At 40.8% G+C, this 26,358-nt stretch overlaps 1 protein-coding gene across 12 annotated transcripts in view; it reads right to left on the bottom strand.

The window, feature by feature from the left end:
- The window catches only part of LOC310904146 (uncharacterized protein), a 372,616-nt gene extending 347,719 nt beyond the window's left edge, over positions 1 to 24,897 (bottom strand). For 3 of the 12 annotated variants that reach the window (XR_014588063.1, XR_014588065.1, XR_014588067.1), the window contains exon 1: positions 24,769 to 24,896. The gene's annotated coding sequence lies outside the window, so the exon portion shown is untranslated. Of the gene's footprint in view, positions 1 to 24,768 lie in introns of all 12 variants that reach the window. The other 9 variants (XR_014588062.1, XR_014588070.1, XR_014588064.1 and 6 more) reach the window with 7 other exon arrangements.
- Between the last annotated feature and the right edge of the window lie 1,461 nt (positions 24,898 to 26,358).

Below are 26,358 nucleotides of genomic sequence, written 5' to 3' on the forward strand. Positions count from 1 at the left end.
CCTTCCCTCCCTAGACATATTTGTCTGTCAATCTCCCCGTTCCATGCTGCCTCCTCTAGAACCTACTAATGCAGGAGCTGTGGAGCCAGCAGCCAGGAGTCACATGAACAGATTTTTGACTCCCAGACATGGTTTAGAAAGAGATAATTTCCTGCTATTTAAACACAAACAGAACAGTATAATTTCAACAGAAAGTGATGAGATTAAATGCTCTCTTTTTTTTTTTTTTTAAGGAAGCTTCCCATGATCCACTCGCATACTTAACGCTATTCTTTGCTTTCCAAAAACTGGGGGAAGGCTTTGAACAAAGAGGCAACAAGACCTGGAATAAGAGATTTTGTTTACAGTCCTGATAGAGGCTAACTCAGCAAACTGACAATTAAGTATCCTGAGATGCATTAAAGCAGGTGAACTGTTCATTGCATTGCTCTGCTGTTCTTGCAGGTGGATGGACACGGCTCAGGACAAAGGACAAGGAACTTCCTGTTGCATCCTTTCTGCCACAGTGAGCCAGGCCTCCACTAACTTGCCACGTATCTCTTTAACCACCATTACTCAGCAAAGCAGGTCAGCATGCACCTGAGACCACACTTGCTGGAGATGCTGTGCTATATCCTGAAGAAGATCCATCCCCAGCAGTCTTTAAAAAGACACCCATAACTGTCACAGTTGGGTGGCAGCAAGGACACTTATATTCCGGCTGAGACGGGGAGGAACACTCTCAAACACCCCAATTCCAAATACAGACTATAGGATTCTCTGACTAAAGGTTGCAAACAAAAATGCAGACAATAACTAAGCTGTTATCTGAAAATACTTTGCAGAAATATAGTAATTACTGGAAGTTTAGATCATTCCATGGACAGTAATAGAAGATCTACCTAGAAGATCTCAATATCTAATGCCAGAATTCTGAATACAAAAAGCAAACAGCAAATATGTGCATCTATAATTGCATAGATCTTGGAACAAGCCTAAACTATTGCCTTCCTAAGCAAGAAAAGGGCACTAGGTACATCGAGATGAAAGAGATTAAAGAGGCAAATCAGACTAACAGTAATAAAGGATGCCTTTAGCTCCTTCCTATGCATGACTTATGTGCCACAGTGTTCACAATTACTTTTCTTACTTTGCCATCTTGAGATGATTGCTCTTTAGATTAGAGGAAAAACAAACAATCTAAGAAATTACAACCTGTAAAGAATTAAAATGAGTGGTTCATACAGTTTCTTCTGCAAGACAAGGACAGGGAGATGTTCAGCTAAAAGGCAGCACACCTTAACAGAACATGCTTAAATGCATAACTTATTGAGTTCTACAAAGAAAGGAGAGGGAAAAAATGTTCTCACTGCCTCTCAGTTTCAAGGTGACAATATTAGAGGGGTTGGGGGAGGGTTGTCCTGTTTTTCCTCCCTTTTTCCTTTTTACATACATGAGTTTATTCACAAATTCAGTGTATCTTAGTAGCTTTAAGATCCACAGCTCTATTCCACATCTCTCTGCTGTTCCAGCTTGGATTTTTCCTTATGGCTAAGATATCTGAAAACAATATGGATTTGAAAACAAAAATAAAATCAGATCACATCTAAATCAGACATGTTACTTACGGACATATAAACATGATTTATTTATGTATTAATTCTTTGGAGAGCCCAAACATTCCTACTATGGGTTTTACTGTATTCCATCTTGAAGAGCATATTACTGAACCTTGTCAGGCTACTGACTATGACAACAAGGAGATCTATTTTTCTATGCATGCTGATAAATAACACAATATATTCTAAATCCACTGCCACAGATGCTTCAATTATTGCTATTTATTTTCATCTGTTACATGTTAACTGTCTCCTTGGGATCAGTTGGAGGGTGAAAAGTCTTCCATTGTGTCTTAAAAAGTGATTCTGTAAAACTTAACAGGAACCATGAAACAAGTATTAAAGTAGAAATATTTTTAATGGGAGCTAGAATTCCCTATAGAAAAGTGAGTCCTCGCATTCTTTGCTGATTGCTTGCATCTGCTACATCACTGATTAGAAAGTTTACTGCAGAATATCTAGCAAAAGAGAATCTGGATTTTTAGAAGGGGTGGTTGGCCAGCAAATTGGGAAAGAAAACTAATCTAAACAAGTGGCAAAATAGGAGAAATACAAAGCAAAGGACAAGAAACGTCACAAAAAGAGTCTTACAGAGAGTCAAACTCTGAGATGTAAATATCAGTTAGATAATAAATTTAGAAGAATCTTCCACAAAATGTTAAACCAATGATAAAGTGTTTATACTTGAGATACCTGGCCATGAAAAAAATCAGTGTTAAATTCAGGCACAGGAGAGAGGATGAAAAGGATGAGTGGATGACAATCAAGTGCATACGACACAACATATAATTCTAACAGGGAATTTGAAACCCTTTAACTCCTGAAGTAAAAATATGCCAGCAAGATCTGCATATGTCTAAAAGGGTAATACTGTGATATTTGTTTATTTGTAACAGACCGTCCTTTTTATTAAGATAAGCTTTTTATTTTATTTTTTAGTAGGATTCAGTTCTAGAAACATCATATGAAAAACAAAATCACCCTTCCCTAACCACCATTACTACATTCATCTAGTGCTGGTCTGCTGTGAGATTTACAGAACCGTGCTGGGTTATTGCTCAGCTAAAAACATCTCTGGTACAGACAAAGAAAGCTGAAAATGATGGATTGATTGTATGCAATTCATTTGACAAGCATCAGAAAGTGGAGAGCAGGGAGGAGAAAAAAACCTTTACTGAAGCCATGTAACCTGAGTTAATGAAATTATATTTAACTAAGGGTGTGTGTTTAGACTCGATCTTACCTTGGTGACTTAGCCATTAGTAGGAATTCATTGTTTACCTCCACGATTCTTATCGGTACTTAGGCAGTGTTTGCACGTGATTTTCAACTGATTGCTCAACATGCTCTGTGTTAAACTGTTTTGAAATAAATGAAAACACAGCAAGATCACAGAGGGCTAATCTCAATTATCTAATCTGCTTAAAACTGCATGGTTTCTTTTCTTGTTAAGGCCACATTACGGCTTCCTCTATGGGCAGAACTGTACCTACTGATGCCAAGCTAGACATTTGGTTCTTCTTTTGCAGGACTAAAACTTTGCTATCAGTGAAATGGAAACAGTTATTCCAAACTACTTTCCTTAGGTCATTTGAGGATCACTCCTCAACAGGTAATAACCCCCTATAATGATTATGGACTCCTACTGACATCCATGATGACTGTGGGCATTTGATTTACATAATAGACCCTCTCAAAAAAAAACCTCACACCTCTGAGAATCTGATCACATGATGATGGACATTAAGCTTTGTACATCTCAAAAAGCTGGATAGCTCCTAAAGTCTTAAATGAAGCAAAAAGAAAAAAATCACATCTGAATATTTTAACATAGAGGCTACATTCCTGCTGACTCCCATGCACATACCTTATCTGACAATTCGTATTTAAAAAAATAAAATAGAGTTCCTGGAAAATGTTTAGGCCAATGGGCAACTTACAAAAACAATGCATGGAAGAAAAGTTGCAAGAAGCCTTTTTTTTTTTTTTTTTAAATGTGCTTACACTGACCAGAGAAGACAACAGCCAGAGCTCTCTCACCCAGAATGAATGCTTTCTCCATAAGCAACCATTTCTAAGGTCTCAACCAGACTACCACTGAGCCTCACAACCAAACTCCCTGAGCGGCTTCAATTTCTAGGTCAACTTCTTCCAAAGATGATATTGACAACATTCAAGAAGAAGAAAAAAAAAGTTTAGCAGCTAAAGAGTTAATGCAGGCATTAACGAGCTTGCACACTAGTCTGCCAAGATCAGATGTCTGTTGTCTTCTTAGAGAATAAGTTTGCCCTTGGGATATGTCTTTCAAGCAGCTGAAGTCCTTGGGGCAATTCATGAGAAAAGAACTTCTAAGAACATTTTTACTTGAATTCCCATTCATGTTCTTCCTCTTTCTACACCAACTGTTATTTATCCTGTATCGCATAGCACAGTAACAGAGTACTACCACTGTACCCCACGTCCTCGCAACAAGCTTCCAACAGTAAGAGCCAGGTAAATAAATTCGAAGCATCAGAATATGCTATTTTAAAAAGTGAAAAATGTTCATTCCGAAAGCTTTCAAACATCCATTTTTGAGGTATGTTGCTAAACTTAGCTGCTCCCCCTCCCCTCTTTACATTTTGACCTTCCCCAACATACTATTTACCATCCAGTATCTGATTGCCCCTATGAATAGACTCAGCCTCATTTTGTTTCAGACTTTGTGACTAGCTATTGCTCCTCCAAGGCTCTACACAAAGTATCACATGCACAGGCACCACCACTGAGGGAATAATCAGCATTCAGCCCAAGTACCCTGGAGAAGCACATTAGAGCAGCAGGAGTTAGAGCAGCACTGGCATTTTCATTATAACACACACTGGTGAGGAAGGGTCTATCTCAAGATGGAGCAATTGAATGGCAAAAAAAAAGACTCTAGGTTTGCTTAAGACTTCCTGAAGTCTCAGCACTTGCCTGATGACCTTCTTTTTTAGACAGATCTTTATTATAGCTTTTTAGCCAGGAGTTCAAAGGAGTAGCACTGACAAAATAAGAGAGATGATTCCCTCCACGCCCCAAAGTGCAGCTTGCCAGAGTGGTTAGGAATTATCTGGCAACCTTTTCTTCGTGCATACAACAACATGAATACTCAATCAAGAAGCAGGAATGAACATAAAGGTTCAGAGACAATCCCTGGTTAAGCACTGACATTTGCATGCTGTCAGAATTATTTGAACTTCTTGAGTCTGCAAAGTGAGGTTGAGATTTTCCCAAGAACCACCACTGTCTGATTGCATTCCTCGTGATACACTCAGAGGAATAAATTCTGAAAAACTGATTTTTTTCTTCCCAAATATCACACAATACTACTAAGAAAACCATATTCAAATAATAATTGGGGGAAGAGGAAAACAAGACTGAAATGCATGCATGTTTTCTAATGTTCCAACAGCAACACAATTAGGACTGACCTCCAGTTTTGACAGAGTTCAAACTTAAGTGACAAAAGAGTCCACCTTTCCTAAAAAAACAATCATACAAGTCTCAACGCTAAATTAGGTGATGCTTCTGCCATAATATTTCATAAAATGATGGGTTCCTTGGTTTAATTTTTATACATGCATGGGTCAACATCAAAGCTCGATGTTCCATTTATACAGAACTGTCCAAAGAGTACTAGGAACTTCACCATATGCCACTGCAGTAAGACTAACCTCATAACTATTGATTTCCTCATGGAACCAACAGTTCCAGAGACTTTGCTTTGTCATTCGTTGTTGGCAAGTGTCTGTTTTGTTTGCATACAGCAGATTTGAGCTTGGTTTTAGCCGCAACTATAAAATGGGGAGCGGCCCTACCACACACAAAGCCTTAGTTGTTACAGGTCAATAGCAACACATCACATCCAGGATGACAACAAAAACATATGGAATATTAAGTGAAAGTGTTTTGGAATCTCAAGGACTTAAGGAAGTCAAGAGTATACCTTTCCAATAACCATAATATGAAAATATCTTTTAAAAAATGGTGGGTTTTTTTGTTTTGTTTTTTCTCCTCCCTCATATGACAAAAAAAAACTGCTTGGAAACAAATAGTTTTGCCTTTAAAAAAAAGAAAATTAAAAGACCTGATCAGTCCAAAAGCTCCCCCACCCCTCAACAGTCACCAAGCAACATTACTGGAGCCAAAACTCAGCATTTAATCGTAAGGTTTATGGAAAACAGCAAACTTCTCATAAACACACCAGTTCCTAGAATGTTTCAGTTATTTAAGAATCCATTTTATCTAAAAAGACTAAATGTTCAACTCTCACTAGTATAGGCAAAATAGTATTTTTAATCCAGCTTCATTATTCTGAAATATCTGGCTCATGAAAGGTAAATCATCCATTATTTGGGGTTGGCCGTAAGCATTTCACTATTTTTCTGACAGAGTATAGGCTTAGAGAACACTTCTCTTCTGCCAGAAATACTTCTTGACTAATGATTTCTGGGGGTACTCGATCATTATTTTCACAGGGCACCAGGACAGCTCTTTGCACAGGGCCAGCAAACGAGCCTGTCAGATTAACAAGAATCTTCCCACACTGCCAGTAGGAGAGGAAAGGCTTTTCTATAGTTTTAGCAGTACCTGTGAAGGAGGGCAATGCCTTTGCTCTACCCAAAAGCAATAGTTTCTTGCTGCCTTTGATGAATCAGGCAACATGTAACTTACCTCTACAAAATGCAGATTTAGCTTTGACATGCTGATTTTTCATTTCCCTTTCACTACTGAGTGTGCCTGCTCACACCCATTTACATGCAGCAACCAGCAAAGTGATTCCTGTGACTATTAAAATCAACCAGATGAAGACAGACTTCTCACTCACAATATTATGCAGCACAATTCTTCAGTTATTTCCTTGCAAATGAGTCTGACAAGTGCTGCTTAATGTGCAAACCAAGTTGTACAAACAAAAGCATGAGAGAGCATGAACAGAAATAAAATTGTAGAGAACAAACTCAGCAGTTGTGAGGCTGCACAGACAGTAATTATTTGACTGGCAACGCAATAGAAAAGATTAATTTACCATTAAAAAACCCTGAACAGCACATATAACATGTACTCCACATGAACCAAAGACAATAGTTCCTTAGACAGAAGAGCTGTATTGACACCAGCATGAATATATTCCTTTTTTTTCCTCCCCTCAATTCAAAAAAAAACATGTATTGTAAGGACCAGCCTCAGGTGGCGATGAAGATTCCCGAGTTCTATTGCCAAGTCATTATGTGACCTTGAGCAAAAAGATTCACTTAAGTGCACAGTGTCTCCATTTACCTATTGTAGAATAGGTATATAATCATAACACTTATCAATAACGCAGAAGGGTTGGGAGGCTTAATTAATTTTTAAGCACTTCAAGGTCCTCAGCTGCATAATGGCAATCTTTATTAATTAAGTTCTATTTATTGGCTATCACATCCCTTACTTATGTAAATACCAATCGTTATCTTTATAGCAGCTCTAGACACTTTCTAATCCATTAATTTTTTGCCACATTGTAATCCAAAAACTAACTTTTCTGATCTTCTAGAATTGACTGCATAAAGCAGGAAACAGGGGGGTTACATTTGTTCACCTACTGTAGCCCCTTTGCTCTGCCAGAGGTATGTATGGAGGCTACCACTTACTAAAGTTTGGCCAATTAATCCAACTGGAAGCTACACAGAGAAAAGTGAACATGGCTGTTTTTAAGAATGAAGGATTTTTTTTCTCTTCCAATTCATAATCTGCTGCACAGGCACATTTTACTATTTCCTTCTCTCAAGCAATAAATAGGGTATCACCAGCGTGTTTAAACACAGCAATTCTTCCCAAAACAACGAGCCTCATTAACATAATGATTGGTGCTGCTTAATACCTTTTAAAATCAGGTTTTAAACACAGGCTTTCTAATGCAAAGCTCAAAAATAGCTGTGACCTGGCCGTTGCACTGATGGATGCAATGTAAGAACACACACAGACTCCTACCTATCTCCTCCTGCAAGTTTCCCGTCTAACCCACTGACTATTTTCGGCTCTCACAGCCCCATGGGAACACATCCATCATCTCAAATTGAGCAGGATTTTACCCACAAAGCTTAAAAGGAAGCAGCACATAGAGCAGCCCTTTTGGATTCAGGATCTTAGCTGTGAAGAAGCAGGAGTACACGAAGCTTGGCTCCACCTTAATTTAAGTGAAAACCAAATGGCAGATTCTGTAGTATCAGCTAGAGAGGGAGGGAGAAGGGAGGAAATCAATGAATGAAACATCAGGGGAAAAAATAGATGATTTATCTTTCTATTTTTGGATATACATTCAATTCTTTGGGAACACTCGGGAAAAACGCACAATTTGCTTTCCATCTGACAGTTCTGAGTGATCACAGAAGTAATATCCTTTATGCAATAAAACTAAGCAACTGTTGTCTATCAAAAAGGAGTGAGCATTGTCTTAGGCAGTAACACCTGATCTATTATTAATCCATACTTCAGAATAGAGTTAAAATGTATTGACAGCTTCAAACAGAAAATGACAATGTAAAGGCTCTTTTAAACTCCCTAAGGAAAACCAGAACTATGGGTAAAGCTACCATTAAGGAGGGGAGAAAAAGCACACACACACACACACACCTAACTTCTATTTCTTTAGAAATGTCCTAAATTAGTTATCATTAGTTAGCTATTATACGTGTCAGTATAAACAAACCGTTGGGTCACTGATGAGCTCAATTTTGTGAAACATCTGAGAATGTGTGTTTGGAAAGGGATACCACAACTTGGGAGCATTTTGAAGTAAATTACAAATCAGCTAACTCAGTCAAAAGATAACTCACTTGAGAATGATATAATTACTTTCAGTTTGCTTAAAGCCAAGGAAAAGTTGACACAGTGATTAAAGGGGGGGGTGGAGGGGAGGGCAAGAAAAGGAGGGAAAAAAAGAGTTACTTCATACTGCTTGAAATTGGGCTGTTCTGAGGCCTAGGACCTGAGCTTATTTGAAGAAAGATTATCTTGACAAATTGGATAAACATTTTGTGCATGACAGGACGCTGATGGAGAGTCTGTTCTGCAAGCACACCTGGGGGATAGTTTGCTTAGTGTGTGACCAAGGTGTTCGGCTAACCCCGAGTCCTCCCAGGGAGCTTTGTTTACCGTGTGACAGGTATAGGCAGATCCAAAGTCGAGGCCTTGGTTCCTGCAGACTTTCCAGATGCATTTCGCTCCCTCCCCCTTGGGAGGAAATATCTCTTGGCTAGACTGGTCCACAAAAGGCTCCACCAGACTTCAACAAACAGCATTTAAGGAAGCCTGCAGGCTGGCATGGCCCAGGCCAATAAAATGACCAATGCACATAAAGTATCTATCTCCATCTCTCATCCTTCTTGCCCCCACAGCATTCACTGGAAGTGGCTGCTTGAACACCCTAAGAGAATCCAGTACTGAAAGAAAAACTTGCCTATAAACACAGCCTACTGGTTAGTTAGCAGGGGAATCAATATTATTTGTGTAGATTTTTCACCTTCCCGTGTCAGAAAATGGGGATGCCAAGCAGTCAGCATTGCATTTTGTTCTGCCTCTACCTTGATGTCAGACACCTGACACTGAAGACAAAGGTGGCTGATGACCACCGTGCAGGTTACTGGTGACACCTGCTAGCATCACCTGAAGGACTCCTTCATCCAGGCAGACAGCAAACAAATTTTTGCCTCTTAAAGCAGAATTTGATTCAGCAACTAAACCTCCTGCTTTGCAAGTCTCAACAATCTGCTTTCAACTTTTTTGACGTGCTTGAAGTCATCCAACTGATGATCTGGTTCCCAGGCCCAACAGCTTTTCTGAAGCTGCTACAGAGCCCTACCTGCACTATTTGGGGTGGGCTGGTTTCCTGCCAGATGAGCTCTGGCCCTGTGGTGAGCTGGGTCAAAGTGCTAATGCTCCCAGAGCAAAGGGGCAGAAGGATGAAGACAGAGAAACAACTCAGAGAAGCTGAAGCTGTTATGAGAACACTCTTTAGGAGCACAACGGTTTATAATGACAGGTAATAAAATCTCATTAAAAAGCTCAAATCAGAACTTTGTTTCTCTAGTGCCAAAATTTTGGCTCTCTCACTGTTCTCGCAAAAGTAAAGTGACCAATTCCTTAAATAAATCCTCCCCAGCTCAGGTTCAGCCTGGCCTGTGCCTGGGCTTAGCCCAGACCACATGAGCATTCCCTTGGTCATTTCCACCTCCAAAGCAATGGGCAGAGCCATGAGGGCAGCAATGGAGGAGATGAATATTCTTTGGAAAAAAGGAAGGATCAGAGTGTGACTCACCTCACTTTGGGTGCCTGAAGGGTGGGACAAAGCAACTTCTTGAGCTCAACAATGTTCACCAGCTACTGGGGGAAAGATCCAGCTGCCTAAGCCCAGCTGCCTAATTTTGGGGGTGGCTAAATTGAAGATGGCTGTATGCCATCTCCAGTGACCTGAGCCAAGCACACCAGTACACTGTCTCATGAAAACAAGAACACTGAACCTTAAGACTTCGGGTGGAACACCTGAACTGTATGCAAGAGCAAAACTGAAACAGAAACAGATATATTTTGTGTTCTGCTAAATCATTAGCAACCAGTGTGGGGAGCAAGGGGTACAAATTTATCTGTTTACACTCTGGCAGTACATCTTCTGAAACACTTCCCTCTGCCTTGTCCTAATTTGTTCTGTGTTTGTGGATGATTGGCTTTCTCTACCTTTTCTCATGAATAAGATATTTTAAGAGGGGAGACCAAAATTAGGCATCTGAAACAGTTTGTCTAAGGTCTATCGGCCACAGGTGATTACATTTTAGACTGAACTGGCCCATAATACTTCTACCTCTTGTCTGCTAGACCTCAGAGGCTACTAGACACTGGTGACATGCCATATGAAGAAATATCACTATTGCTCACTGGCCCAGGACAAGAGAGCTGTTCAGGTGTTTATCCTGAGTGCTAAGGGCTGGTTTCCTGAAGCAATAGTCAACCGCTTCTGTAGCACATCAATAGTTTCCTCTTATTCCTTTCTGACTAGAAGTGATGAGCAAACAAAACAAAGCCAAAGCTGCTCTGCAGCAAGGCTGTGTCACCTAGCACAGATTTGATTTTAAATAATAATAATTTTTTTTAAAAAAGCAAGGATGTAGAGCCAAATACACAGAAAATGTTTGAGACTATTTTTAACTGGGGTAGGGAGACACCTTCGTTGATTTTTGTCTCTCAAACCTAATCTTCCAAAATAGCTTCCTTCACTGTATTCAAAAACGGCAAAGTAGTAAGGAGTGCAGCAAAACTGCTTTTCTCCAGAAGGCATTTTTGTCCCAGTGATTCACACTTCCACATCTGCTCAGACCATACACCACAAAGCCAGCATGTGTTTCTCTTGCAGGTTAGAGCAATAACCCATAATAATTTCAGCTAGCGCTCCTTGTGTTAAATATAAATAGGTGGATAGAGATAAATTATCTCTATCCAGTGGGAGTAGCGTAGACCTTTGTAAGTAATCTTGGACTTGGCAAACAAGCACTGTCATTGGAAAGTGATCTGAAAACAGAGTTGAACGATAGGAAACAAATATTTTTCCAGGATGTAACAACCTAAAGGACACTACCAGAAAGTTAATGAGCTTCCAAAAGTAACCATGTATCTCCAGCTTGCCCTGGGGCGTATTTAGCTGATGAAAATGTTCTTGTGATGCAATCCTTGCATCTTGTGTTTCATTAGTTGAGTGTGTTGTCAATATCCTGACAGGAGGGATTTTCTTTTCAGGTTGACTGAAATAGTTAGGACACTATTTCATTCCAATTCATACAGTTATTAATAAAAAGCAACTTTCCTTATTTGCCTGTGATACTATACTGCACACACAAGAAGAACAATGGTTGTCAAAACCCGAGTTGACCAAGCAGGAATGTTCTGACTTAATGTACATGATGTGAACTATTGTCTGACAGCTTACACGGCCATGGCTGCGTGAGCACCCTGCAGTCAGCACATCTCTGTTTACAGGAAGGAATCCAAGCGGCAGAGGAAACAATGACTTTGCAGTCTTACAGAAATTGTCAGGCACAGCTGCAAAAAACTCAATTGTGCTTAAAAAAACACAAAAACTTAGAGCGAGAGAGGGTTATTTAGTGTTCTAATGTCAGACATCAACACTCGATGGATGCTATACTGGTATCAGACAGGAGTCTCAGCCATGAATGTCCCTTGAGATAGAACATGCACAAAAAACACTTGCTTTTGTTATTAAAGCCTTCTCCTAAGCAGCAAGAGATACTTCTTTCCCTCCCAATTTTATTCTCCCATTTACTTTCCTCAAATTTCACTTTTTTCAGTTTCAAACTATACTTTGGATGTTTTTCATCTGAGAATAGTCATTTTTCTCTTCAAAATTAAATCTTTGCACACAAAATTCCCTTCAAGATCTCCCTTTTGCAAAACTCTTAAGTATCCTGACAAAACTTCCAAAAGTAATTAAAGAAAACCAAGAACACTTTTGTCTTTGTTTTTCATTTTCCCTTCGAGTGATCCCTATATTTCTGAAGAACACACAATTCTGCTCAAGAGGTAGAAGTCAGACAGCAGTGATACATGATCATGAACAGTGATTAGATGGACTTGTGCATAACCAAACTTTGCATCAGCACAACCTAAATTCCAGTGATACATAATTACATTGTCAAAAGTAGGTCTTGTTTTTCAAAAACTGGTCTCACATTATTTCTAAAAATTGGGCAGAAGTGTACCAAAACTGTGCCAGCAAGATATCTGCAAACAAGCTTTCTCTATGTAACCCGAGTGCAAAGATCAATGCAGGAGCAGCACACCCCAGCTTATTTTCAAAGTTTTAAGACTTCATATTTTCAAGCCCACCTGAGACTATTGACTCCATTAAAAAAAAACAAAACTTTTTTTTTCTCAATTCTTTTGCTACCTTGTCTAGCTAAAATTAACTTGACAAACAGTATACATTCACACCTACACATCACCTCTGGGTGATTTAGGAAACAGAATCTGTACCTGTTGTGATACAGTTAATTTCTATTTCATATTTTTTTCAAATTGTGTGTGATTTCAATCTTAAACAAAACATTCATGGCTGCAATTGTTACCCTCTCCCCTTATACTCTAAGGGGGTATCCTCCCAGAACATCTATCAAAGGCCATCATGCAAAAGACAACCAGCCCTTTATGGCAGAAACAGCCTGAACACCATTAGCCAGGCAGACAGACACTTTCTAGCACAGATCCCAGAATATAGGGAAGCCATTGTTTCATTTCAGAACAGGCCACAGAGCCTGCATCACATGGGGGAAAGTTTTGATGTCCTGTAGATTTAGAGGAAGAGTCCAAATGAAAGCAAGGGGCAGCACAACTTCTGCCAGGCAGGACAAGCCTTTCCTCCCCTGACTTCTGCAGGAACAAAACAGGCTCTTGTGGTTATTACCAGAAAGACGACAGTGCTGGCCGGTGGAACAGAAAACAAGGGCTGCACAGGGACAGTGCCTGGGAAAAACACCAGCTCTGAGCAGGAAGAGAGACACCTGTTCTTATGACTAAGGACATGAAATAAAGCGCTATGTGTAAATATAAATATCTGCATATAAATGTACCAATATTTTGCAGCTGAAACTACTTGGTTTTATATTGAGTTGTCTTAGCATCAAAGCCCTGTCCCTGTGACCTTCCTCATGACAATAATCTATTGTGAAAAAGTAACAGCACAAGCATCTTGAGGACCAGCAAGGTAAAGCTTTAACTCTCTGGACCTTCCAGCAAAAAGGAATGATTGAGCCATCCTAAGGATTTAATTTAGCTCCATAAAATATAAACAAAAAAGAGAAACAAACAAACAAACAAGAAATAAGACTTGAGTAACAGAATTTGGGATCAAGGCCAGAAGCGAAGCCTGTAAGGTCACAGGCACAAGATCTGAATTCTCTCCTACTTTTTAACTTGTTTCCAAATTTCCAAGGTTAGTGGCAATCGTGCTTTCTGTTGCTTCAGCTCTGTTTTTATAACAGGAATGAAATACATATTTTCTATCTCACAGCTAGACAAACACAAAAGCTGCCTACAACACATGGAGAATAACAACAAAAGCTGCTGAGTCTCCTGGATGGTGCTTCCCAACCACGCTTCAATGCCAGGCAGAGTTGCAGAATGCACGCAGAACTAGTAAGAGCCAGGCTCAAAGCATCTGCCAAAGACTAGACCACATTTGGCCTTTTGATGGTACATCTTGTCCAGCACCATTTGAGGGAATAAGTAAATAAATAAAAAGTTTAACATTTTGCTACTGGGACAAAGCATGCATAGGCTTCCCTGTGCCAGACTTGAGTCTAAACTACTACCCAAATACATGTCTTCATGTAAACAGGGTGAGTGAGTCTGGATTTGTAGAGTGGCTCCTCATAATGCAGATTTTTTAAAAAAACTATTATGCATTATCATGAGACACAGCTGTCAAGTCCTGAGAGGCAGCTGACAGATAAATAAAGTAATCCCTACATAAACAGTATATAAACCACTTTGTAATCTTTGAGACAAAAAAACTACTATAAGTCAACGCTAAACTCCTTGAAGGGAGTATTTTTACAAATAGAGTACAAGCAGAGCATACAATATTTTTGGTGCCTTTAGAAGCCAAATGCCCTGTTCTGACTCAGTGAAGAGTCACGTACCTCCCCAAGCAAGCAGCTCATTTTAATTTATTCCTATGTGCGGTAATGGAGCAAGATGCTTTGTACATTTTTTCTGCAAAGTAAATGCTTGTTTACATTGGGTCATGTACTCATTGGAGTGCTGGACTGGGGCACAAGTAGGATGGGCATCTAGGTGCCTTGAGCAACCTGCTCCTCCCCATTTCCACATTAACAAAACTATTCAGCTTACTATCAAATTCATTTTGTAATGACACAAATTAATTTTGCATAATCTGCAGACAACGTGGATATTAGCTATAAGTAAACAGTACTTTTGTAATAGGAAGCAGAAATCCTGAAACTCCAATTTAAGCCAGAAAATCAGGAACAAGAATCATTTTCTCAAATCAAGCTTTCTCATGGACAAACTCCTTTAATGCCTCCAACCAAATACATCAATCTAACAAGCACTGAAATGTCTTCTGAGATTCTTCGTTAATAGTTTTCAAAGCCAATGAGATTCTTTCATTCTTAGAGATTTCATAGCAAATCAGGAGATCAGAAGACTTATTACTGGGGGCCATGGGCTGTTCATTTTAATTACAGAGCCAAATTCTATCCGCAAGTCCATTTATCTCCACACTGGCACACCATCTCCTTTTTTGCTTGGTAGTTTTCTGTTCCAACAGCGCATTTGCTCAAGTAGAAGAGTAGTTTCTTGGGAGGTTGAATTCCCCAGTATCAGCACACCGCCCTCCACCACAGATCCTATTCTGGCACTACTATTCAGCCCCCAACAGAAGTATGCTAATAAGAGGCTCAGCGAAAACCAAACAAAACTATCCTGCTAGAAACTCCATGTGAAATGTTGACCCAAGAAAAATAAAGCATGCCTCGTTGATACACATCTGTCCACTTTGCACAGCAGATAGCAGGGGGCCTGCTGCAGGTGCTAAGGAGAGGAGGTAAAGCCAGCTTCCAAAGTTCATATTGATAAATCATAGCATATCACACCAGCCATCTGCACACACCTAGTCACATCTGCAGGTCTCATGGAAGACTTGCAAGAAGCTCAGGGAGATTTTACATGCAGCTGAGCAAACCCTTCCCTCGTCCATCCATGCTGGAATTTCACATCCCTCTCACTAGTTCAACTCTCACAGTGGCCAAGAAAAATCCTCCCTCATTTCAGGTCCCATCTCAAGGTCCTTCTTTGGACCTGGAGACCCACAAGAAACTATACTGCTCACCAGAACCTTTTTATTTCACCACTTCTTCGTATATATTTATATACATATACACTGCTGAGTGTCACCTTGACTGAGACTCAATAGCTAGGATGGTATTCGTGGTGGGGAGGAAAAAAAGATAAAAGTATCAAAAGGATATTTTTGATTGTAGATATATCACATAACAGGCATATCTGACACTTCCTACCCCTCCCTCCCCTTGAGACTGCAAACCCAGGTCTACCCAAATAAGTCCAGGGGTCAGCAAAAATATTTCACAGCTCACTTTGCTCATATCCCAATAGCACAGAGACTTCTCTCTGCAGCGACTCAGCTCTCACTCCCACAGACTAACATAAAAAACATCGAGATAGGTACGTGCTATTCTCATTAACAACAGAGATGACAGTAAATACAATAAACTTGTTAATAGTGTTTAATGCATACAGGCCCAAGAATCAGCAAAGCACTTCAGCACACGTTTAACTCCACTCCTATTTACCAAAACACATAAAGCCAACGTTTAACTTTAAGTAGTATTAAAAATATTTTGCTGAGTGGGGACAAGAAATTTAAGTCACATGCTTGGGAGCACTGCTGAATTAACACCATAAGGCTGAAATCTCAAAGACTGACAGAAGCTGTGCTTTGTTCTGGTGTGGTGTTGGTTTTGTTGTCCGTCCCCCCCCACCCCCCCCTCCACACCCCTAGATTAAGCTCCCCTTTAGATAAAAAACACCTAAATGAAGTATAACATTTGCCAACAGAATCCACTTCCAGATTATTTTGTTTTTCTTTTGCATAAGCCTGCGACTTTCACATAATCCACAAGCAAATAGCTCTATTCTGTAGATTAGAAATTATAAAAGACCATGTAATCAGCTGACAAAAGAACTGAAAACAACCCCAGAGGAAATGCAGAGCTGCTCTTGCATACTCACAATGTGCTGCTCTGTCAGCCTCCCACTCTTTCAGCAGATACTCCTGACATTTCTTGTGTCATTACTGGACTTTATGAATGAGACCGTAGGATGTTTTCTGGTGAATAATCAGCAAGGGAAGGGGCATGGTATCACGGACAAGGGAGCTGCTTCACTGTCTGCTGACCAGATCCAAGCAATTAGTTCACTGCTTTCTCCTACTACCAACTATGAATCACAGCTCAACATTGTATTAAAGGCTGAATTGTTGCTCATTTCTGAACAAGGATGCCTAAGAAATTAAGCTATTGTAACCTCAGATAAACTGCTCATGGTTTGGTGGTTTTATTTAGTTCACATGTATCTAAATGTTTAGGTACTTACACAAAGTCTCATCAACTCTTTTTGGGCCAGAAAAGTCAGCTGAAAGTCTCACCAAAGAAAGTTACCCCCACAGAGGCCAAAACTCTTTCTGTTTCTCTGCTGTGGACAGAAGCATGGCAAGCACACATCCTTCCACTGAATTTCACCGCTCAGCTTGCCCAGTCACGCACGACTGTATCTGCATACACACGCAGACTGCAAGACACACACAAGGGAAGAGAAAGCCCTTGTAGAGAAATTTCATTGGCAAGCTTGAGAATTGACAGCACTGCTGGTTATGTAAGACGTCACAGTAAGCACTAGGAACCCAGTCTATGTGATCCTGGTATCAGCTTCTCCTGCTCCCTTTTTGAACCTGAGGACCAGCTTCAGCTACCTTTGAAAAAGACCTTTGGAAGTAGCAGCCTTATGAGGTTCATGGGAACAGCCAGTTCTGATAAAGCACCTGTCCTAGCAGAGAAGAAGGACACAGCATGGACACAAACCACAGCACCCACACAGGAGAGAAACCTCACAACTCACCCTGACTGCAGGGAACATTTCAGCAGAGCTCACACCCCACACACCTTCTAAGCATCCTGCCAGGATGAGCAGGTCCATACGGGAAGCTTCCTGCTGCCCGCAGAGATGCTCGTTCTTCTCTGTCTTCTATACACTGATTCAGGTAAGCGTGCTCTGTGGACATCAAGTCTGCTAGCCCAGCACTCATGGCTACAGGTGACCACTGTCAGTGGGAAAAGCAGGGTTCTGACCACCAGTGGTTATTAAAAATCCTATGGCACTTTGCCAAGGGAAGGGCTGCTGTTGAGCTGCAGAGCTGCTCTATACTCACTGGATTTATTATTAAGGTACATGCAAGATGCTTACCTCAGAGATAAGCAAGTAGAGAAAAAAATATTCACAGCTACTTGCTTGAATACAAAGAATACTGAGTTTTAATCTCTTTATAACCTTCTTGCATTTATTTTCTCTAAGCTTAAGAGTCCTATGATTGCTAGAGAACATTTTTATAAGTGAATTTTAAGTTTAAATTACTAGAACGTTCAATGAAAGTAGGAGTAGGATATCATAAAACTTGTAATTCATGATGCCTTGCTGAGTTATATAAACCAGAAAAGAAAGTAATATGATCTGCCACATAATTGTTTAACATCAGCAAATGCCGTATTTTTGGCTAGACAAGGAATAATTTTAATATGGACACATGTAATCATTCCAAAGTGTTTCAAAAATGAGTTTTTCATATTCAGTATTATTTACCCACTAAGTAAATGTATTTATTACACTGTGGGAACATATTCCCTGAATGCAGTTTTAGCTGTGGAATTTAGTTGCCCAGTTCACAACAGCATGGTTATGTTAACAGGCTCATAGAAACAGATATCAGCAAGTGTGCTGATCTTGCTTTAAGAAAACAAAGCCACAAAGAAAAATAGAAATAAGACAAAGGAAGTTATATCAGGTAAGATTTAGATAATCTTACAGGTAGATCCAATTTGGTCTTTGTATCAGGAGTCTGACCCATTGATTGTCTAGTTTAGTTGTTCAGTCTTTGGAACTCAAACGCTTCTTTAGCCAATCTCTTTTGATATTTATTTAATCAGAAAATCTTTTTATTTTGCCCATCTGCCTTGTGACCTGAAGAGATGTGCATTCAAACACAAATTTCAAAAGCAAGCAGAGCTGAAAACTGAATTGATCCCATTGCAAGCAAATTATTAGCTTTCTGACTGTGGAAGCAAAACTTCACTTAATCTGATGGCAAATAGCATGCATTTCTCCAGCTATTCCTACTTTGACTAATCAGTCAGGCTGATGGATGTTTAGCACTTACCTTAATGCAGATTTTTGCTTTAGCTAACATTTGTAGAAGCAGAATCAATTACAAACTGGAGATTACTGGGCTGATGGGCTTTCATGCTATTGCAGTTGACCGTGCAATTGGGTTTCTAAGTGACAGACACCACAGGACAGCTTGAGCTAGGCAAAATCCTTCTTACATTTCCACATATCTAACTTAATCTTCATTCAGTACTAATTTCCCACCCTTTGATTTGTTTTCTGAGCTGTCTGAGCACAGTGCATGTATGTGCACATGTATGTGCTTCGCTCTTTCCTGATGCAGGAATGCCTGCACCTGGGTGCCTTCAGCACAGCAGGCCATCACCTGCTGGCACAGCAATGAAGACAATTAAGGCATTACCTATATGACCTGTGGGTGTTCAAAAATGAAAGCATTGCATGAAGGAAGACTTCAAATGAGGAAGATGACAGAGGACTGTTGGGTACCATGAAACAAAGCCTAGTAGCACTCAAGAACACACAAGAAATCTTGCCAAATAATGCTTGTAATTGCATGATCTTGAGCCAAAGAGCACTGCTGCAGTTATATATTTTTACAGATGCAAATGGTTCCTACTTTTCTTACTTCGAGGATTGTCATTGCCCCATGCCCACCCAATCTCCACTAAGCAATATATACTTACTAGCAATTACCAGAGCCCTGTTTTCACTTGTTCCTTTCCTGGAAAACACTTGCACAGTTAGCAGTCTTCACTATCTGCATTAGAAACACCGGTGTTTAAAAAATCAAGCTTACACCCAATGTTCTCCAGCATGGGTGGGGAATGCCCAGCACTTTGTAGAATCAAGCCCAGCAATAAAGGTAATAAGAATTTAACTGGTTCCAAAAGGTCTCAGCCATAGAGCAAATGAGTATCTTCAGGGGAGAAATCCTATTAAAATTTAAGCAGGTAGATGGCACATAAAAGTAGAAGTTTTCCAATTAGCTAACCGTCTCTAGCCTGGAGCTAGTCTCTCAAATGTTTTTACAACACAGTGATACTCCAGTTCACATCTGTCAGCTGGAATATTTACAGCTTTGTAATTATTAAAATCGTCTGAACTCCAGAGATGCAAGCTGGATGCCTTGGATGGGGCAGCCTGACATAAGGTACAAAAATAAGATACTTCCTTCCAGTCAGGGTCTAAAAGCTAGCTTTGGAAAACTGAAAAGCTACAGAATCCAGGTCTCCAACAATTTACCTCTTATTTTAGTTTGTCTTCTCTATAATCATGTCTGTGCCTGAGCTACAGTCTTCTCCCTATGGTTTCCTTACTATTAAAAGCAAGCTGACATTATGAATCTTTCCTCCTCTCCAATTAGGAGACTTCCAGAGTCTCTCTGCCCTACACCCTGCTATTACAAATCCTGTAGAGGCTTGTAGGTCTTTCCCAGTTGGTGAGCTTTGGCTGAATTCAACCAAAAACACCAGAAGCTGCTGCAAGGACATACACAAGACAGTATCCTCACCCAGGCCTTAGCCACACAGAGCTACACCAGAAAACCAACCTTTGGGGCAATACAGCAGAGCACCATGACACCTAGGGAGCCGACCCAGCAGTGAGATGAGCACCTCTCACCCCAGCAGGAGCACAGAGCAAGATGCCAAAGGTTTAGGCAGGTGAATTTAAGAGACAGGCTGACACCAAGATATGACCCACTACATTGGGATGAGCTTTACTAAAGGCTTGCATATTAAAAAAAAAAAGAAGAGAAGCCAGCCCAACCACACAGAACTACAGGGATAGAAAGTTTTGGGGTGTTCCTCTCCCCTCCAACCCCTAGGAGAGAATTATTTAACCCACTGATATCTTCTGTTTTCCTAACATCAGCAGCACCTCTTAGAGTAGACCTCCTACTGAAATCATGCCTGGCAGCAAAGTTCAGGAAAAAAAAAGCATACAATTGTTTTCCTTCAGTTCCTTTCACGGCATATTTTCCCAGTGCATCACGAGTTCTTTGACATGCACCTACTGGTAGGTCTGGAGTTGCAATGCGTCGCAGCGGTAAGAAGGACCCAGGCACAGGGGCCGTGTGGAGATGGGAGACACCATTCCTCATGCAGAATCTTCTGCAAGTGATATTTGCATTGAAAAATGTTTATCCTTTGTGTTCCTCCCCAGGAACAACACAGATGTGGGTTCAGTTTTTTTAAGACACACTTGGGTAAGTGCAAACACATCTCTTTTGTAATCAGCCTGGGCTGACCCTGTTTAGCCTGAGGTCAACGACCAGTGGCATCTGACCTGCTGAAGTTAATGCGGCAGAACAATAGAAGAGAGTTGGCAAGGCCTTATCCTATTACCTTTTTGATACCAAATTAATTGTTTTTCTCCCTCTCAATGATTCTCTGACCTTTCAGCTATATGTGTTGCTGGCACAGAGTGATGGATTAAATTTAAGCAAGTACATTTCTCAACATTGTCTTACAGATTTAGAAGTTATTTAGGTCTTCCTTTCAGTACTAAGAGGTTTAAAAATGTGCTTATGATTGCAACCCCATTTGGTAGTTAAAGAGAAAGAAAACTCAAAATATTAATTAATTAACCTGGAAGTATTAGTCAGTGGGAAGGGAGCTCATGCTAGATGGAGGAGCTCAGCTGGGAGACAAGAAAACCAAAGGATAGATCACAGAATTTATTACCAAAAAATTCTCACAAATAATGAAGAGAGAGACGTCCATCCCCTGTGTATAAATCACATGCAGACAACTTTAGATGACTAGCATAACCTTAACTGGTGATGTTTCATTAATTGGCAAACCCAAAAATATTACTTGTAGAATAAGTTTAATTAGTCAGACGGATATTTTTTGAATGGAAAAAAATAACTATGATACTTCAATTCTATAAGAAGAGACTGCATGGAATAGCTTTTGATCCCTGTCAGTTTTGATTGTTTTTTTTTTATTATTATTATTACTATTTGCTAGTAGTTGGACCACTTCACCAGATGGAATAAACAGAGATGACACAGTGGACTAACACCATATTACCAAACCAAAAAAAAAAGAGAAGGAAATCAGTTTCCCCCAATCCCACCCACCCCCTGCCATGCATCAGTTAAAGGAAGGAGGCCTGGAAACAGGAGTTGAGCTGTTAACATAAAAATTTGCCTGTATGTGACTGTAAAACGTCAAGACCTAGATGAATGTCCTTTACCTGGTTCAGCTTGGCATAGACAGATTAGTATTCCCTGCTCCATACAGCTCAGTGCATGACAGGAAAACACAAGTGTCATGTTCTGGCAGGTTGTAACACCCACAGGAGTAAAAAACAGTTTGTCTTCAGACAGTATTGGGTCTAGATACGGTACAAGTAGTCAACACAACTGATAGTCCATGCAAGTCTTCTCTTCGATAGACTGGAGTGAATGAATGTAGGTGGAAGGACTAGTTTTATACTCCATAAATCATGAGGTGAGAAGGACCAAACTGGACTTGGGAAGCCTTTTCAGAAACTGTAGACTAGAGGAGGCAACTGCAGTCTACTAGTAGTAAGACCAACTCCTCCAACCTTCCCCTCACCTGCTGGGTGAGGCAGGACAAGGCTCTGCATCTACTCAGAGTCTCCATTTGCACTGAGAGTGCACATCATCTCCCTTACCAGCGGATCTCTTGAACACCTTAAAAAACAAGGGGGAAGAGAAAATCTATTGCTCAAACTGAGCATGAATTTAGTGAAATTATCGCCTTCTTCAGTTCCATTTAAAATACTCATATCTGGTCAATTTCTGTTCATACATCATTTCTCCAGTGCAATAAAATCCCTGCAAAATCTTCTGGTGGAAATTTTGGTTAAATACACAACTTGGTTGCCACCTTCCACACGTTCATATGCTGCTGTTAACCTGAGAGCACCAGAACCTGGGAAAAGGCCGCACACGTGTGCACCGGCGCTCATGGTCCCCAGCCGAGCTCCTTCTTCTAGCATGAGCTCCCTTCCTACTGACTCGCCCAGTGCCATTTTATTCAGATCACGGCTCATTGAGCATTCAATGGCACGGCTTCCGACACACTTCAAAATAAATCAGCACCTCACTGCCACCCTGCCTCCCTTGCCCTCAGCTTTCAATTAAATTTAGAATTGACTTTAAAAGTACAACCTGAATATATGTGGTTCAAAATGACCTTGTTACACCTTTCCTTACCTTCCTGTGCAGGGCTCTTGTACTCCAGCTCGGGGTTTAAAACCTAGAAACATGAATTTGCTCTAAGCTCCTGTGGCAAACTACAAGACTCAAGCTTTTTAAAGTCTTTAAAGGTATGTCCAAAGCTAATGCCTGCTCTGCAGAGAGAGATCTGGGAACCTGGGTCTGGCAGCTTTCAGCAAGATATTTAAAACCTTCCTGTGAGTTAAGTGTTTTTGTAATTTATTTCCTGAACTCTCAGTACAGTAATAACCTTGTTTTGTTATAGCATCACATTAGTCATTATTAAAGTCATTACAGAAGGTAATAAGGATGAGTTATGCACAGACGAAGAGCCAAAACAACTTGTACACAGCACTTGACTCTTTTTCTTTAGTTTCTTCCCTGTTGCTGGAAAAGAACGACAACCATATTTGACATGGTTCTATTAACAACAACAAAAAAAAAGTATGAGGGGCCAGAAGGTGATTGGATTAAATTAATGATACACTTGAAGAAAAGTCTTCCCATGGTCAACTCTGAACTACGAAAGGATTCACATGTCAACGGCTCTCCCTTTACCTACTTAGAGACACCAGACAGGCTCCAGGTATCCACTCAGGCACCTCCATCTTCTGCACATGAACCCCAGGACTGAAGCTCAGCTCTTGGCATTACAGAGCAGAGCAATACTGTGATGTGACCCCGGTCAGCCACTAAGAAGCATCATGTCTCACCATCCTCCACCAGGAGCAAGTTTTGATGTGGTGAGAGGGCACATAGGTAACTCACAGACTTGTGGGGCTGCCTGGTTCCCTGCCCAGAGTGATGCAAAAAGCACTCTGATGAGAGCCAGGACAAGAAGTTGGCTTCACCCCCGCACCGTCACCACCACACACCCCTCCTTTGGGGAAGGAAAGGTGACTTGGCTTTCTGGCCATTGGTCTCTCACACACCCAGCATCTCCTGCAAAGCCCAGCCGCACTGCCAGGGAAGGACGCAGTCCAGGGAGGAGACCCACACTGCTACACGCCCATGGCACATCCACACTGACCCACAGTGCTGCACGCCCACGGCACGTCCATGCTGAGCCCTGCAGAGGCCAGAGCAGAGCCTCCAGACACTGCTGGGAACTCCACGTTCACTCAGAGGGGGGTTTAAAACTCACGTTCCCACACCTACTGCTCTTTCTGAGGCACAAATAAGTGAAACAGATGTCTCTAAGCCACAGACAGAAAGACAATGCTTGGAAACATCCCCAATTGCACAAACCACTCCACAAAAAATCCAAGGGTCATTAACACATTGGAATTCTCAGTGGAGAACCCAGACACAGGGTTTCTGATGCTTAGCATGACCACCTCTTGCAATATACCTTTCCAGCACTTGGTACTCAGAGGCTTCACTGTCTACAAAGGACCAGAGCACAGTTCCCTACATCTTTCCTTGATTTTACAAAATTAATTTACTCCTTTTTCAGGATATCCCTAGGACTCCTGAAACCATTTCAGTGCCAACGCAGGCCACCACTGCACTTCTCTGTGCTCAGTGGGGTGCGGTACATTGGTTAAGAAGATATCTATTACCAAAGCAGCAATTTTTGTTTTATTCCGCTTACAGTTACAACACACCACTGTTGTCCCAGATGAAGAATACATGTTTTCTGAGTGCAGAATTAACTTTGCATTCATTTGCAACTAAACGCATTAATTGTTTCCAACTTCAGCATGAACTTACCACATCAAACTCAATTGTTTCAAGAAAAACACTAGCAGACTTAAGCACATTCACAGTTTAATCACACAGTACACTTACAGCAACATTAAACAAACAAACAAACAAACAAACCTTCTCCCACAGAACAGACCTCATTACCTACTCATCCTTCTCCTAGAACAGATATATTGTTTTCCCGTTCTTTAGAAAAAAATAAATGAAATAAAAACATATCTGAAAGTATTAAAAAATACAAATAACAGAAAAATTAAAAATCCTTACCTAGAGAGAAAGCATTAACTCTTAGGCACCAACCAGACCGCCACCAAAGGGTTGCAAGAAACCAGCTGGCGCAACTTATCCGCTAATGACAGCCACAGCTGCGACCCCTTTGAGTCAAGTCAAGCAGGGTCTTCACTGCAGAAAAGTTTTCCTATCTGTGGCCTTGGCTGATGCACCAAACAGTGAGGCCCCAGCATTCAAAACCAGAAGAGCAAGATGCTATGCCTTGTGCACAAAATGCTCGCACCCATAATTAGAGGTTGTAACAGGATCATACCTCATATTGACCAATGAATCTCAGTAATCCTAAATTCATGTTGTCTATGGGCAACCTCTGTGCTGTGACAGACAGCGAGGGTGACTCGAATTGTGATAACATTAGAGGTTATGTCCCCCGCTGGCTGATGTTGCAAATTCATTGGGAACTGCCACCCCCTGAGATGAAAGGCAGCCCCAAATGGTGCCCCAAACACACACATTTGCAAAAAGCAGATTTACATGAAAAAAATATGGACTAAAATGGTTGGAACATGGAGGCTTATTTCAGCATCCCACCCTACCTAAGAGTAACCTCCATAAATGAGGTGGACCGAAGAAAGTGGTTGAGACCAAAATAGCCACAGGTGTCGGTCCATGCAGTCAGTGGTTTTACACGGATTCTGAGCAGTTAGGACTCCTCATCAGCCTGCTGCTACAGGGTAGCGCTGTCTTTGTATAAATAAAATCAGTGAAAAATAAAGGCCAGTAGACAAGGCACGATAAAAATGGGGACGTGAGGCAGAAGTCCTCTCGTGCATGGCAAGTGGCACAGCTCAGCACGTCACTGGATGTAGTGGCATTGCTCAGGCTTTGGGATAGCTGCATGGAGCTGACGGAGTTCAACCAACAAGGGGGGGTGGCAAAGGTTTATGCCAGTGTGGCCATGGCAAATTTCCTCAGCTGGGGACTGGTAACTGTGGGTTTGTTGGGTTTCTGCACCCACAGAGGAGGAGGTGCTGGGTACAGATGGACCAGTTGCTGGTCAATGCCAGAAAAGCTCATCTGACAGCCAGAGATGTGCTGCACATTGCTATGACCTTCCTTATAGAAAAGTGTTGCTGTTTTATCCAGGCATCAAGTGCCTGTACAAACGCCTGATTAAAAATTCAAGACAAATTTGGGCCACTTTAAATGCACCTTGCCCATTTTGTGAGGATTTATAGGCTTTATTTTTATTCCTACAATAATGTCAGTCTAAAACATGAAAAGTTTTAGCAGACCGCGGCACCATAAAGCAGCTTGGATCTGAGAGCTCTGCCAAGCGTGACATCAAATCTTCCAAAGAGTGGGGTTAGATAAAGCACCAGATACGCAGAAAATTCTTGATTGAAATAAAACACCAAATATTTCTCCTTGGCTGGCAACAGGTGAATTCACAGGATGGCTTTCCTTATCCACACAAGTTTCTTTTATAGCTAATACATGGGTTTCCTTGCCTCCCAAGAAAACTGTCTCACAAAATGTTTAAAATGTTATCAGCTTGGAAAAAAAATAACACTATTTTAAACTGATGGGAAAAGAGCCCGTTGGCTCTAAAGTTTCTATCCCTAA

The sequence above is a fragment of the Anser anser genome, assembly GCF_964211835.1.
Source record: "Anser anser genome assembly, chromosome: 9".
Classification (NCBI taxonomy): Eukaryota; Metazoa; Chordata; class Aves; order Anseriformes; family Anatidae; genus Anser; species Anser anser.